This window comes from Coptis chinensis, chromosome 4 (assembly GCF_015680905.1).
Source record: "Coptis chinensis isolate HL-2020 chromosome 4, ASM1568090v1, whole genome shotgun sequence".
Lineage (NCBI taxonomy): Eukaryota > Viridiplantae > Streptophyta > Magnoliopsida > Ranunculales > Ranunculaceae > Coptis > Coptis chinensis.
In genome coordinates this window covers 79,178,133-79,194,257 of record NC_141459.1, presented here as the reverse complement: position 1 = coordinate 79,194,257, position 16,125 = coordinate 79,178,133, and the positions used below count along the sequence as shown (strand labels likewise).

Sequence of the window (16,125 nt, the reverse complement as noted above, 5' to 3'; positions counted from 1 at the left end):
AAACAAAAGCTTAAAAATTCTCCTTTCCGCCTTCAAATTAAGTAAGTGAAGTTTAAATCATGTTGTTGCACGATAGACACAAACACAACACAATTAAGTTTGACATTGTATTGTTGGGAATTTTGCTTGCTCTTGTTCAAGGGTCTAGTTTTGAAACACTAAGAAACGGGATGGATCTATGTGTGTCCTTTTAAGTTTAGTTTACTTGGTGTTGAAAAGCATGAAATTCTGTCTTGTACAGTAGTATATGTCCAACTTTTCAGAACCAACCAAGCTCCTCAGATCAACTTCTGTAGGAGTTGGGAAAAATATATCCTAGCTTAAAGATGTAATAATCTCCTCCAAACGATAAATTAACTAAGACGTAAAATATATGGCTCCATGGTATTGAGGGGCAAACTCCTCACGTAAGCACCTATATATATGCACCACACACGGTAGTAATCTTTGGGAATCCTAAGGGAAGTGTAATCAGTATGTTTCTAAGACAAATAAACAATAAAAGTTTATATAAGAGCTGCCAAGAGGAAGGAAATAACTAACTTGTCTCATTGAACTTGAATCAGAATCTCACTGGAGTTGAAGACTTTCCAATGCCCGCTACACCGGTGCTTAAGAACAATGGTCTCTAAGGGGAGAAACGACATACAATACTATAAATCCTTGTGGACAAAGTAAAAGCATACTCTCGATGCAATATTTATAGTTAAATGAAAGACATGATAGTGGTTCCAAAGGCATGATATGTTTATTGTGGCTTCCCTATATATAGCCTATTTGGACCACATACAATGTATGTCTGAAATAACTAAGAGTATAGTTTTTCCGTATAATAAATGGTCTTATACATATTCTATAATGAATCAATTGTACATTCAGATGATAGCCAAATGTTATATAGAAGAGCTTTTGCCAAAGATGGTAAACACACATTAGGATTAAGGTTCTTGATCTATGTAGATCTTCTAAATCGGTATAGCTTACGAAGCATAAATCGTCCGTAGACTATCAGAATATGAAGTTGCAATAATTAACATATCATATCTCGTTGTCTGGTGTCATAAGAAACATTAAATACATAAGAGCGCACGCGTAGTGCATTGTTCGTATTTTTAGTGTTAGTTTTTTAGCCTCACGTGAGCTGCAGTAAACCTAGTTGTGTTTCATTACTTGTTTTCCTTCAACTACTCAATTAGAAACTGATAATTAGTTCAAATGTAGTGTTATGATTAAGCATATTCAGATGACCAAGAGGACATGTAGCATATCATATATTGAAATAATATCAGGAAATAATATTATCCTATATTGAGGGCAACAACTTGTGGTGCTCTTTGAAAACACAATCACGAAAACATACAACTACGTTAATTTAGAAGCAATTTTCAATGATAAAATTTTCTAGTGAACTTTGTAAAGAGAGGTTAGTAGGAACTTATCCGAACTCCGAAGTGCAAGTAACTGCAACACAGTGTGAGCCAAAACCTGTTTCAATAGTTTAAAAAGTCAGTTAATTGCATGTACTAATGAGGATGGTTAGATGTCAAATTTGGCTCAGCTGGGAAAGCTGAGCAGAATGCAATGTCGGTTTAGAGGACTAAACAGAGCATGGTTTTACTCCAGGTTCAGATGACTGTAAAACTAAAGTAGAAACAAAAAATAGACTGCCAGAAGAGCAATAACATAGAACGGTGAGTACTGGCAAGTGGAACTTATTAAATGCAAATCAAATTGATCTATTTAAGACCATAAGATGGAAAGCCTATCACAACTGCAATCAGAACTTGGTTATTCATCTATAAATCAATGGAGTTTCCTTGTCCCATGGTAAGTTCTTATTATAGCAAGGGAGACACGGCATTCAGTGGGGAGGAATGAAAAAACGGATTTGGGCCTAAGACTGGACGATCAGGTATAGGAGTCTAGGTACATTCTCAATGCAATGAAGACTAAGTGTTAAGAGTAATTGTCTAACACTTTGCCGCATTGGGGCTCAAATACGGGGTAAATGGCTTTTCGGATTCCCACACACCCGTTATCATAATGCTTCATTTCATCTTTGAATATGTGAACCCACCAAGTCTCATCAGCTAATACTCAGCTGAATAACTGATTGCTGTTCCAGTTACAGCTGTAGTTGGCTGTTATGCTGACCATAACAATGATCATATGACCGGCACAAAAGATTCATTCTTAGTGTATTCCGAGCTAGCCTCATTAAACGCTCTGAGCCACACGCGCAAGTTTCCTGCAGGATTGAATGTTGTCGTCCTTTCAACCCACTCCCTGGATGAGGTATAGGGAGGCCTCTTAGAGACAGGCAAGGTATACTGATGAGCCACACCCTTAAAAAGTAAGAAAGAATTGCTCGACACTGAATAGAAAATAAAGGAAATCTGCCATTCCTATGAATGGCGTCAGGGCCAACCCTAACCTGGCCATTGCTAATCAAATGCCCAAAGTCCTGTCTACAATAAAACACAATCACACTCTAGCAACCACTGTCTCTAATTAAGTTCATCAAAGATTTAACTTCTGGAGTTTGTTATTCTCCAGAACTAAGATAATTAACAAAATGAAACAAAATTACCTAATTTCAGGGGGATATTCAGGCCACTGGTTCCTCAACTCTTGCACCTCATGATCTTCAGGGTTATGTAAAGCAGGAAGTATTGTTGGATTGGAAACTGTAAAATCGAAAACTTCTTTCCAGTCTCTAACATTCTTAGTATGCTCAGTATCATAATATCCCAACGGATTCTCCTCATCTCTACTCACCTTCCTTCTCTCCTCTGTTGACAAACCTCTGTTGACAAACCAAAAAACTTCCTTGCTACTAATTCAATGCGTTTCTGTAAATCAGAATGTACACCGTGGTTGATCACTTGAAAAAATCCCCAGTCCTTGCATAAAACAAAAATCAGTACTGTTACGACTTCATATGACTTTTTGATCAGCTCCTAACCAACCCAACATCACCACCGCCAATACACTCCTCTTTTCCTTAAAAACAGCTACATTTCCATTATTGACTGTTACTGGTGCTTGGTTCCATGAAAAGAATGTTTTTTTGGGGTCAGAATCAAGTCCTTTAAAATGTGTCGTGGAGAGTGAGGAGAAAAGTTAAAGGTGAGTAATGAGTTGGTGTGTTGATGTGAAATGATGTTTTGAGGAGAGTGATTCGTGGTGGGAATTTGAGAGAAGAGTGTTTGGGGTCGAGAAATGAGGAGTGGAAAAAAAAATGGTACCTTACTGTGTCATCTTTGTACATACAAATGAGTCTTTCTCAAGATCTGAAAAACCAAACATTTGAAGAAAGGAGGGGAAGTTGAAAGAACAAAAAATTTTGAATTGTTTTTAAGACCCCGTATTAATGGCATTTAAGTGGGTATTAATGGTAAGACTACCCGCGTACATTTCAATATAGCAATATAGGCGAGGATTTGGTTTTCGACCTGAATTTACATAAAACTCCTTTGTGAGTGTGTTGTAACTGAAGGGTATAAATAGAAATAAAAATGTAAATGACGAAATAGTCCTTTTTAAAGACATTGAATAATTTTTATTTATATTTCATTAGGGGTATTTGGTGGTAGTAAAAAGGCTGGTCTAATTTAAAAGGCCAGGTTAATTATGATGTACTTTACTAATAGAGATTATTATAACTACTATTAAATGCCCGTGCCAGTTGGCACTCTAGACACATTGTTTTTGAACAACACTCCAAAAGACCATCTCTATAGTAGCATTAGATCGATGATATAACCATTTCTAACAGTTTTATACTTCACAATCATTTTATACGCATACTCAAGTGAGCTTAATTATTGCAATTCTATACATTTCATTTCTCACAAACCAATTTATTACACATACCCTTACACAATCATTAATTCAATACATATCAGAATGAGAATGATGAAAATAAAGGGAGAGAGTCTTCAATTAAGAGCATCATCATTTTTTTTTTTAAATAAAAAATCCAGCAGAGTCTCCTTTGTATTTTCAACATTTCAAAAATATAAATCCTGTCATAACCTGAAAATCAAACAATACAATTCTCATAGATCAACCATACCAAAATATATAACTTTATATTTATACATAACACAAATTACTTCTAAAACTAAAAGACAACTCATTAAACATTACAGAAGACTTTGCATAATTTTTCACCTGGGGCTAATTCTAGTAACGAAAGGGAAAAATAAAATAAAATAAATACTCTACGCCTACTGATCGAGTTCCTCATTTCTCTTATTCTCCCCTCTATGCATACTGTTCACACCATTATGCTACCATATGGATAAATGCGCTATGGAATAAAGACTACAATCATGTCGCTAAAAAATTATGGCAATTTAACTTGGTACCTGCAAACAAACCACATACACATGATTTTTTTAGACTTGATACATTTAGCATATTATTTACAAAAGAGATGGTTCTCAAAATAAAATAATCTCTATTCTTATTTTTAAGTATCCACGCTATCATAAAAAAAAAAAAACTATCATTAAAACTTACATAGCATGTATATGGATACAACATATTCTTTAATTTCTAAACCAATAAAAGTAGCATTCTTTAATTTCTTACTCGCATTTTCTCATTGGTATCAATGTCCTTAGAGAAGAACTTCTGGGTATACGACATTTGTGGTACAATTTCTTGCATTAGGTGGAAGAAAAACGGATATTTTTTTTAAAGAAGTACATCTGGACATAGCCACATAGAGTCGTCCATGACTGAAAACCGGTGTCCTCAAATCAATGCCAACATATTTCACTAACTGGCCTTGCGACTTATTAATTGTCATGGCATAAGCTAGTCGAACAGGGAATTGTCGCCTTGATAGTTTGAAAGACAACTCTGAATTTGAGGGAGCCAAAGATATTCTTGGGATGAGTACCGGATTTCCAGCTTTCTCTCTAGTCAAAATTTTGGCTTGAAGGACTTTACTCGCACATTGAAGCACCATAAGTCGTGTCACATTACAAAGGCCATCTTTAGGTGTTATGTTCCTGAGCAACATTATAGGGCATCCAGGTTTTAACTTGAGATTGAAAGGTGGTAAGCTAGAAGGGTCAAGGGAGTTCAGAAACTTGGTGAGATATATAGTGAGCCCCACTTGGATTATCAATATCATCTTCGATGATTTTATCTGCAGCCAAATACTCAAGCGCTTCACCAGGGAACAAATTCAGTGCAACCTCATTAATTGCACTCACATCATCATTACGGGCAGCAAGAATAGTACGATCAGTTAAGAAATTTGGAGACGGTGTGTCCATAACATCTAATTGGGGATAGACAGAGAAGATGAGTTCTTGGATATTGGTACACTTGCGTATTCCATTCGGCAATTGTACGCATTCTTTGGGATTCGAACCAATCTAAATGAATCAAAGAAAAAAATAAATTCATTAGTTTCTAAAATAGTTCGTTTATATATGGAACTAATGGAAAAAAAAACATTCTAATTAGAAGGCATTAGTAGCACACCTCCAACAAAAAATAGGCGAATTCGACATTCTCGGACTCTGCCATTTCAAGCCGCATGTTCTATACCAAGTGCAAAACTTCTAAATAACTCCAAAAAAAAGAGCGTCGTAGTGATGCACCAACAAATTGCTCTCTCTGGCCTAACGGTATAACAGGTAGTGTTTGTCGAAAATCACCACCAAGAACTGTAGTGATACCATCAAATATCTTCTTGTTTCCACAAATATCTTAAAGTGTTCTATCCACAGCCTCAACACAGTATCTGTGTTGCATGGGCACCTCATCCCAAACAATTAGTTTTGTTTCTTTAAATAGGTCACAAGGTCAGAATGTTTAGTGAAGCCGCAAAAAGTGGTATCCATCATATCAATTGGAATTTTAAATGTAGAATGAGTAATGCGTCCACTAGACAATAACAAAGATGAAATTCCCTGTGATGCCACTATGATGATAATAAGACCCATGCTGCGACAGGCCTTTGCAATTGTATTATACAAAAAAGTTTTCCCTGTACCAGCTGCTCCATTCAAAAAGAAAAGTTTGCCCTTGTCACCAAATACTGAATCAGTCACAGCAGTGTAAGCATGAAGTTGTTCGTCATTAAGATGACTCACATCAATTGCAGCCTCTTCTCCTATGCTTTCATGCTTAAGTTGGCGTTGCTCCCAAATGAGCCTATTGCCAACAATTTTACTCCAATCCTCTTTTGGCTTTGGCATGGGCGGGAAATTTTTCAATGTCCTCCCAGATTCTAAAAGGATTTGTTTCACCAGATATAAGCCGTAATCTGTTATTTGCTCATCAGTTGGATCTAGGATGTCGTGCTTTGTTCGAAGCCAGTGTCCAAGATCATCACATATACTCGATGCAAATTTACTCCAAAGTAGATCTGGTCATAACGAATGACACTCTAAAAGAATTACACAAAACAACCTCCGCAGTTGATATCCAGTTTTCATTATCGACGCCTCTTCTAGGCATTGTATCCACTCATCATCAGCTTCCAACAGCCCACAGGCAATACATGCTTCTTTGTATGTGTTGTACACGGTATCACCGACTTCATAAAGATATGCAAAGGAGGTAGGCCCTTTTACAATAGTAAGTAGCAAGCGTAGATAAAACCGTTCCCCGGTATTAGGGCTTGCAAAATACATCCTACCAATGGAAGGTCCCTGAGTCCTAGGAGTCCACTCTTGAGAGTCTTTGTGGAAAACATAGTGTCGTGGAAATTCTTGATAGGTATAGGCTCATGCATCTGGATCTTCAGCACAACGCTTAAAGAAAGCTATCAGTGTTGAAGTTTGGTCTCTGGCTCGGGCAAGAATTGCATCCATGGGCTCTTTGCTATTGAAAACAACCCTATGCATACCTTCTAAATGAAGCACCAATCGTTGGACACTTGGAAACTCTTTATGCATTAGATTCTGAAATAGATGTCATGCAACTTTTGTTGGTCCAATGTACCTTGCATCGATATATTGCTGAATCTCATCATTTGTTCCTGCCGCCACCACTGTTGCTTTGTCATAGCCTTTGTAGATGTACTTGTTAATATATTTAACAACTTGACACGATGCACAAACTTCAACATTGATATGGCAGTCAAACATTTCAGACAGATATGCATTGTAGGGAACAACATCTCTATTATCAACTTTAACCATTTTATTCTTCCTCTTCACAAAATATTTCTTGCCAGTGTCGCGCCTTCGATAAATAGAGTACCCTTTTTTATCCATAATTGTTTCTTCCACAAACTCTTTTGGATAGCCTTTGGTGCATCGACCATTTTCCATACATGAAGCATTCGGATCTCGATCACCACAGGGACCATGAACCATGCACTTCTTCACTGTTTCAAACAATGCAGGGTGGGTGTCAAGGTCTGGGAATTCAGCACATACAAATTTATGCACTTGCTCACTGTTTCGGATCTTGTCATCATGCGCGAGAAATAAAAGGAAATGCATGTGTGGAAGACCCCGCTTCTGAAATTCAATGGTATAGACATATACAACCACCCGACCGAAGATATCATTCTTCAAGATTTCTTTCATAATTGCTTTTCGTTTCAACTCGAATACCCATACAACTATTTTAGGCCGAAGTGTCGAAGTTTGGTGATCCTTGAGCGCATCTTTAATTTCCTGCCAATTAGGGTTTGCAGTCACCATAAGAAAAATATCTGGGTGCTTATAGTGTCGGGTGATAGCCATTGAATCCTGAAAAATCTCGTACATGTGCATTGGACTTCCAACATGCGAGGAAGGCAAAATGAACCGTTGGCCAATTTGATCAGGACTTAATCCCTCAAGTGCAACATCTATCAAGCACTTGTACACATCCGAACGGATGGTGTCTTGATTTAGTCTAATGTATCGCAGCCGGTTCTGTTTATATGCAACCCAAGCATCAACCAAAAATTCATGCAACAATTTACACCCTAACAAGATGGATGAGTACTCTGTGGGTCATTCAAACAAACGGTAGGCGTAATACAATAATTGGGTGAGTCTTGCATTGCTTGGAGCATTTCTCTTGACGTCCCACAACTTTAAATCAAGTGACCAACCCAAATCCCCATAAGGAAACAAAAGAACATAATGCAAAGGTAAATAAGCGGGATGACATTCGCTTATCCATTCCAACTCATGCCATCCTCTCAAGCGAAGTATAATATCACGCATGGCATCAACCTTACTCCCATCTCCAGGCAATATCACTGCAATCTCATCAATTGTCGGAAGATTGTACATTCGTCTATCCGAACGCGGATCATAGTGTAAATGGACCGAAACATTGTTATTCTCAGAAGCATTTTCAGTTAAAACCTCAAATGCTTGCGTATAGATATCACAAAACTTGTGGGTCTGCAGAAGAGTTTCTTGTACAGTTTTCAACACTTCCCTTGACAAATTCGGGTTGCGATTGTGGCGATGATCCAAAACAGCTAAGGGATCATAAATATAAAGTTGTGAAAACTTAGGTTTTATCCCTGGATTAGGCAACAATGAACCGATTTGATGCCGCAACTCCCCATGAACAGTGAATGAGGTAGGACCACGTCTATGTAACACACGATCGTTAAATTTGCAACCAAGACTGGTAAAGGCATTACACACGTTGTATTGCCGAATCTGCTCACGAAATAATCTTGTACGTTTATTAGATCCTTCGAATAAAGATTTAAGTGCAGGAGGCAGTGGAGAAAAAAGCGGTAGCTTAACTTTTTCTTGTAAACAGCAAGTTCCAAATAAAGGTTGGTTGCGTCTTGATTTCGATAGCTGTTCATCTTTCCAATAAATGGCCGAACAAAATGGACAAAGAACATCCATCTTTCCCAGAAAGTGCGGCGATTTGGAACTGGAAGCGCATGGCCTCTATGAGGATTAAGAATTTCTTCTTTACTTTCGTCAAATCCAACCATATCATAATCACTGCAAAAATAGACCTATGATATATCACGCTTTACGGTATGTTGAAACCTAACATAAGAGTGAGAATTTAAGCACTTGACTCACATAGTGTTATCCTCACAACTTTGCATTGTTACATCTTTTGTAACTGGAGGCTAGTTTTCTCTGTGAGAGATATCATACATTGATGAAGATGACCCAACTTTGTACGTTGACCTCGTCTTTTTAAAAGAATCTGCTATGTAATCAGACATAACATCTTTTTCTCTCTGTCTCCGATTTTGTTGTGCTATAGTAATTTGATTGTGATCTAAAGGCACTTGCATTTCCCTTTCTCTTTGAAGACATTGTGCAACAGATCTCCGATTAGGAGGTGCAATAGATCTTTGACTGGGAGGCACAACAGATAACATATTGGGAACCACAATAAACTTCGATTAGGAGGCACAACAGATAGCCTAGTGGGAACTGCAGTGGGTCTTCGATTAGGAGGCACAACAGATAGCCTATTGGGAGCTGCAGTAAATTTTTGATTAGGAGGCACAACAGATAGCCTATTGGGAGTTGCATTAGATCTTCGATTAGGAGGCACAACAAATGGAGAAGGAGTAGATATTCGATGATGAGGCACAACAGATGGAGAAGGAGTAGATCTTTGATTATGAAGCACATCAGATAAAGAAGTAGTAGATCTTCGATTAGGAGGCACATATACCAGATTCGGGGGGTGTAACATATCTTCGATAGGGAGGCACATATATCGGATTGGAAGGCGTAATAGGATGTCGTGCTATAGAATTGACTGTGTGAATTAACGACTCCTTTCCCCTCTCTTTCATTTCTCCAGTTTGTGGTAATGAAGTCACGACCTAAGATACGCCCGTTAATATGTTGATATAGTTGTACTCATAAATAACAAACAATCAATATAATGATAGATATGTAACTGGACATATATATGGGTGTGTGTAAATCTATGTAAAAAAAACAATTTCATTACTCGGGACTATGTTCAAGTAATATTTAAAAGTGGTTATGACACAAAGTGAAATCACATAATAGTATTTCATACTGTTGCAATTCGCTCTTTCACAACCTGAATTCGCTCTTTCACCATGATTATCTAGGAAGGAAATTATGCGTAAAGTTAAATGGTATCATAACTGAAATGATGGTTTAATAAGGGGAGTTCTAAAAACAAAAGCTGGTGAAATATTATACCTGGAATATTGGTTTAGGGGAGCTCTAACCAACTTCTGTGAAACTCGAGAAGCTCATGAATATCCTCCTGAACAAAAAATGGGATTTTAATATCCTCGAGAAGCTCATGAATATCCTCCTGACAATCAGATGAGTGATTGTCAACAAAACCACACCAATATATGTTTTAATTTAATTTCATCAGAGGATTGACTCCAATCCTCTCACTTGGAAGTAAAAAATAAAATTCAAATACTGCCTAAAAAAATGGTGTTAACTAATAACATGAAGTAAAACAGTTTGCCAAATCTATTTTTTTTTTTTTTTTTTATATTCAGGTTTGATAAATTCTAACGAAAGCAGCACCCCAATATAAAACAATCCAAAGCAAAACACAAAACAGTTTGCCAAATCTATGTTTTTTTTTCTATTCAGGTTTGATAAATTCTAACGAAAGCAGCACCAATATAAAACAGTCCAAAGCAAAACACAAAACAGTATCGTAATATCAACACATTGACGCATAATGACAAATACTCTAAGAAACTTGTAATATGTCACAAACGATATGTAAACACAAAGCATCAACACATTGACAACATCTCTAACCACCATCCCCTCAAAAAGCTCTCGAGTAGCCTCCATATCGCCGACTCCAACATACCACGCAATCATTGAATTCCAGCTCTAAATATCTCTTTCAGGCATCACATCAAAACACTCCCTTGCAATACCAACTTCCCCATTCTTCACATACCCAACAATCATATTTCAAATTCCACGACACCAAATCAAACTCACACCTCTCATCAAACACCTTCCTCGCATCTCAAATTCTCCTAATCGAAGAATACATATAAATTAGAGAATTCCGCCCAAACAAATCTACTGCAAACCCTCTCTTCACAATCCTAGCATGGTGTTTCTCCCTTCATAAACCAACATAAGTTCCGCACAAACCTTAACTAAAAAAGGAAAAAGTATACACTGAACATAGCTTTAAATTTTCTGTGGTATACTATAGGCTAGACTACTTACCAAACCTTGTGAAAATGGACTTTCAGGTTAATAGAAAAACATGACTAAATTCAGCACGCAGTCAACTCTGTCATACATATTTATAAACTAATTTGGGATAGCATAATGTACATGATAACACAATGTTTACACTGTTTGCATACATGATAACACAATGTTTATTCTGTCAAACAATGTTTACAATGATAAACTGACTTCGTCTACTATTTGCTAAACTTCAAATCCAACAATAAACTTACAATTCCCGCGTTCAACAGTAAACTTACAACAAAAATCAAAATAACGAAATGAGTGCATATAAGAAAGTAAGCTAAACAACTAATTATTATAAGAAAGTTCAAGAAAAAAAACATGAGATTACACAAACTATCATTAGTTCAGGAAACTTTTTTTCTATGCTTCACATAAAGGTTAACATGTATGACTCACCAGACATGGAGGCAGATCGAGAATTCCTTAGGAATAGTGACTGGTAACTAAGCGTATCGGGAGCTTCCTTCTCTTGAAGAAAGACGACCTTCTATCAGAGAGAGTAGATCGGGCTCGAGCTTCTTTGGTGAGAGACTCGATATTGGAGAGAAAGACTCGAGAAGAAAAGTGAGGATGAAGAACAGCCGTTTGATCTTGCTCAAACAGATCTGAGCCGTCCTTTGTGTGTTATTTTGTCTTTTAGTTGGGGAAAAAAACCCCTATCTTATTAGATAGATAAATCCGAAAGTCTAACGCTAAAGTAGATCCAAGATTCCAAGTGCCTCTAAGTTTGCAGAGTCACATGACCAAACTAGCACATCAGCATCTGCAAATACAATCAATTAGATCAGTATCAACAATTCAAAAGCCAGAGGATAACAAATCTTTACTGTGAAAATGAGTGATGTTGTCTAAGGCTTTGCAGAGGCCCCAATATAAACCAAAACAAAAGGCCCCATTAATCTAAAAAAGCTCATTCTTTGGGGGAAAAAAAAACAAAGAAATAAAGGCCTCATTCTACGGACCTTGCATTGGGCCATTCAAACGCAGGGTTGGCCCTGGGGAGGACCAAGCCTCACCCACAAAGAAAGCAAGGGAATCCCAGCCCAAGTAACCTTTGGATAGCCCAAAAAAATTTCTCTGATAACCAGCCTTGAAGACACTTGTCACACCCCAAATTTCTAAAAAATTAAAATAGGGAACTATCCTCACCCTATTCCATATTCTGAAAACCCATGATGAAACGAAACCCTAATAACCCATTATTAAACACCATATAAAAAAAAATGAGATCAAATTAAAACCAAAATAACAACTCTTCATTCACCAATAAAATATATTTCAATCATTTCAACTTGGAAGACTAATTAGTTCTGTTTTCTCAAAACGGCATGTAGTTTCTTCCCAAGTAAGATTTCAATCCCAATATACATTTCCAAGAAACTCATATAACCGTACTCATCATTCCTATTTTCCAAATTAACTCACAAGATAAATACCACTTACATTCCACTTATTTAATACACATATAATAACTTAATTAAATATGAGTTTGATACACCTTATCTTTAAGCCATCACGTCGTTTTAGGGTAGGATATTTACGTCCCCTGCATACCAGATTAACAAATCCTACCCTCTTGCAAAACAGAGTTATACATCACAATAACAGGATTTATTTCAGCCAGTCAAATTTTCATTCTTAATCAAACCTTATTTAAGACATTGAAGTCTAATTGATAAAACATGGTTTGTCCCTCATCTTTGGAAATACCATTTATCATTACACTAACAGGTCATTCATGGCACATTCAATGAATACCTTGGGTCATTTCCGCCACATTCAAGGAATACCCAACATAACACCAACAGGTCATTCATAGCACATTTAATAAATACATTAGGTCGTTCCTGCCACATTCAAGGAATATCCATCATAACACCAACAGGTCATTCATGGCACATTCAATGAATACCTTGGATAATTCCCGCCACATTCAAAGAATACCCATCATAATACTAACAGGTCATTCATGACACATTCAATGAATACATTATTTTTTAAACAACCAGTATCATGTACCCAATTTAGTACTAACATTGTACATATATAATTATCACTAAAACTAATATATAATATATAATATGGTGGTTGCACCTTTACAAAAGCTGCCTATGTATCTAATCTTTCAAGATTAGAATCAAGCCTTACGTAGCTCTTAACCAATTTATCAATATCCTTGTATGTACATTTAAAGAAAACAACAATTATTCTATATAGAATCACCTACAATAAGTTTCAAATACTCCCATAATTATATATGTAAAGTTTCATACTCAGAGATACACTATGAACCTTTAAATCCAAAAACTCAAAAATGGATATTTCTCTACTTTTGATTATCCAAAAACGATCTTATGAACCATGTCGGTTCCAAATAAAACCACAGTCTAAAAGTAGGCTACAAATACTATATAAAACACCCCAAGAAAAGTTTAAGAGACTTTTAGTTCATTACTAGACACATTTCTCAAAACAGATTCATGCACATAAAATGATACCACGGTAGGTTTTCTAGCCAACTTGTCAATACTATAGTTTTCCTACATTCATCCAAAAGACACGCAACTTAATTATTTAGAAACTAGGGTATGCAGACTTAGTTTTTCATATAAAACTCAAATTCCCAACCTCAGCCTATCTAAATAAAAATTTATGTCGAAAACGGTAAAAATCCTAATTTTTAACCAACTAAAATTCTGACGCATTATTTTTCGGAGACCACAACTCTTTCCACAAGTGTCCAAACGCTACAAGGCCTTTTGTGTTGAAAATAAGACTCTCAGAACTTACTCTTTCATGTTTTACAAAAATACTAAATATCACTCTAATTATATGAAAACTGGACTCGAACACAGTGCACAGAAACTGAATTCTGCCGCACTATTTTCTGTCAACCAAACTTCCAGACATCATAGCTGTCTCCACAGGACTCGGAATAGGATGAGGCCAATTGAGTTAGAAAGAAGACTCATAAAACTCAACTTTTCATGTTTTACAAAAACTCTAACTCTCCCCCTAGATTTATGCAATTTGTAATCAAACCCTATGTAGAAAATTATTTTTCTCCTGAGTTCTCTAATTCCCTGGACTGGATTTTGGGTTTTGTATGTTTGCGATGATATACTATTATGCTATCTATTTGCAGGTCTATATTCGTGTTTTATTTTCCAAACTACTTAGTTTGTTCAGCAGTAGACCGACGTATCTGCATACAAGTCGAACTTGACATGTAACTTAGCAGATTGTAGCGCCATTTCTCAAATAATTTCTGACAGAGCAACATATAGCTTTGTTTCTATTAGAGAACTTTGTCATAGACTCCTTTCTCATCTGTGGCACCAAAGGCCAAACACTCCTTTGGATTAATATGCTCATACCTAGCTCTTCTACAAATTTCCAATTCTTCAGCAATAGAAAATTAGTAAGTATGATTCCACGTACTTGCAAGACATCAACACGTACACATCATCTCCAACTCTTCCCTAGTACTCACTCCTTAAAATCTCCTCACAACTACCACTAAAGAATTTCACATCATTTTAATTCTTAACCGATTCCAAATAGATAAATTTCATTAAGTATATATGACATGCAATAAAAATATTAATATCCTTACTGAATATTGTTTACAAGTTCTAGACAGTGGTCCATAGCTAGTAGGTGTTTTATATATAGAGTTTAGAGTAACCTTACAAAAAAAACTAACAACTTCAAATAAAATAGAAAACCAGAACAATATCCTTGGCGTATTCACATAACATACAAACAATCAACAACCCATGCTCACCAAGTTCAAATGCGGTATATACCACTGTAAGGGGTATTTTAAATAGTACCTCTTCAGTGCAGCTCATGTGATATTCATGCATTATCCAGTGAGTCCTTTCACCACGAGGAGCGCGTCTAGTGTGAAAAACCAGGGTCTTCTTCATACCAATCAATTTCATTCCGGAAGAGCGAGACTTGATTGATCGATCTTTACCAATTGCTTTCCAATAGCATTTTTCCCTATTTACGTTTCTTTGTTTTAAAACCTAGAACTCTTTCTCCCCTCCCTTTTTTTCACTTTTTCTCACGTATCATTTTTTTCCCCCCAATACAAGAAAAGAGGTTCGGTGGTTATAACCCCCTATCTCTTCTCTACCCACGTTTTTCTCTTTCACTTTTTATCCTTTTTTTTTTTTTTTTCCTAATTAAAGCCCACTTAAACCCATGTCCAAATAATATTAATAAACAAAATAAAATACACACTATAAATGTTTATTTATTTAATTTAAAAAATAGGGTTGTTATAACACTGGAAAAATATCTCAGCCCGCTCCAGTGACTGGGTTGCATAATTGCCATTAGTTCCTTCTGACGGAACGACAGACCAAATGCTTCATCCAACCTAGCAATCTGTGACAAAATCAGATAAAAATTGACACGCATTTTCCCAGGAACAACATGTCAGGCCCTCAGCATCATCAGAATTTCAAAGTCCAACGGCAAACTCAATCCATAACGAAGTTTGTAATAGCTAGCCGCAAATGCACTAGCAGGAGGCGGCGCGGAGCGAATTCTCACCATGAATCCTTCGCAACCCAACATTTCAAGGAATAATAAGATTCACTTGCAGTTCCAACTCCAAATCAAGATTTTCCGGTCTCACAGTTATGGGAAATTGACCATTTGGATTATGCATTGTTCCCCAACGCCTACGCTTTTCAATTTCCTCAAGCTCCATTGGCACCGCTTCCAAGGGCACAAGATTATTGACCGGTTTTGCAACAGAACTATCAGAAGACATCTTCCCTTCACAAAATCTACCGAGATTAATCACTTTCAAACCCTAACCCTAACTCTTTCCCCTTTTCTACCGAAGAAATATGCAAAAGATGTCAATAAATACTTACAAGATAGTTGCCAAAACCGATTTGGAAAATTGCAA

At 36.6% G+C, this 16,125-nt stretch overlaps 1 long non-coding RNA gene and 1 pseudogene across 1 annotated transcript; both read right to left on the bottom strand.

The window, feature by feature from the left end:
- Nucleotides 1–3,778: 3,778 nt before the first annotated feature.
- On the bottom strand, nucleotides 3,779–15,370 carry LOC147504974 (uncharacterized). The gene is made up of 4 exons (XR_015220501.1): nucleotides 15,032–15,370; nucleotides 11,592–11,958; nucleotides 10,146–10,212; nucleotides 3,779–4,038 (listed from the first exon to the last, which is right to left on the bottom strand). It is a non-coding gene; the product is annotated as an uncharacterized LOC147504974 (long non-coding RNA).
- LOC147504975 (uncharacterized) lies at nucleotides 4,558–5,562 on the bottom strand (annotated as a pseudogene).
- Nucleotides 15,371–16,125: the final 755 nt, after the last annotated feature.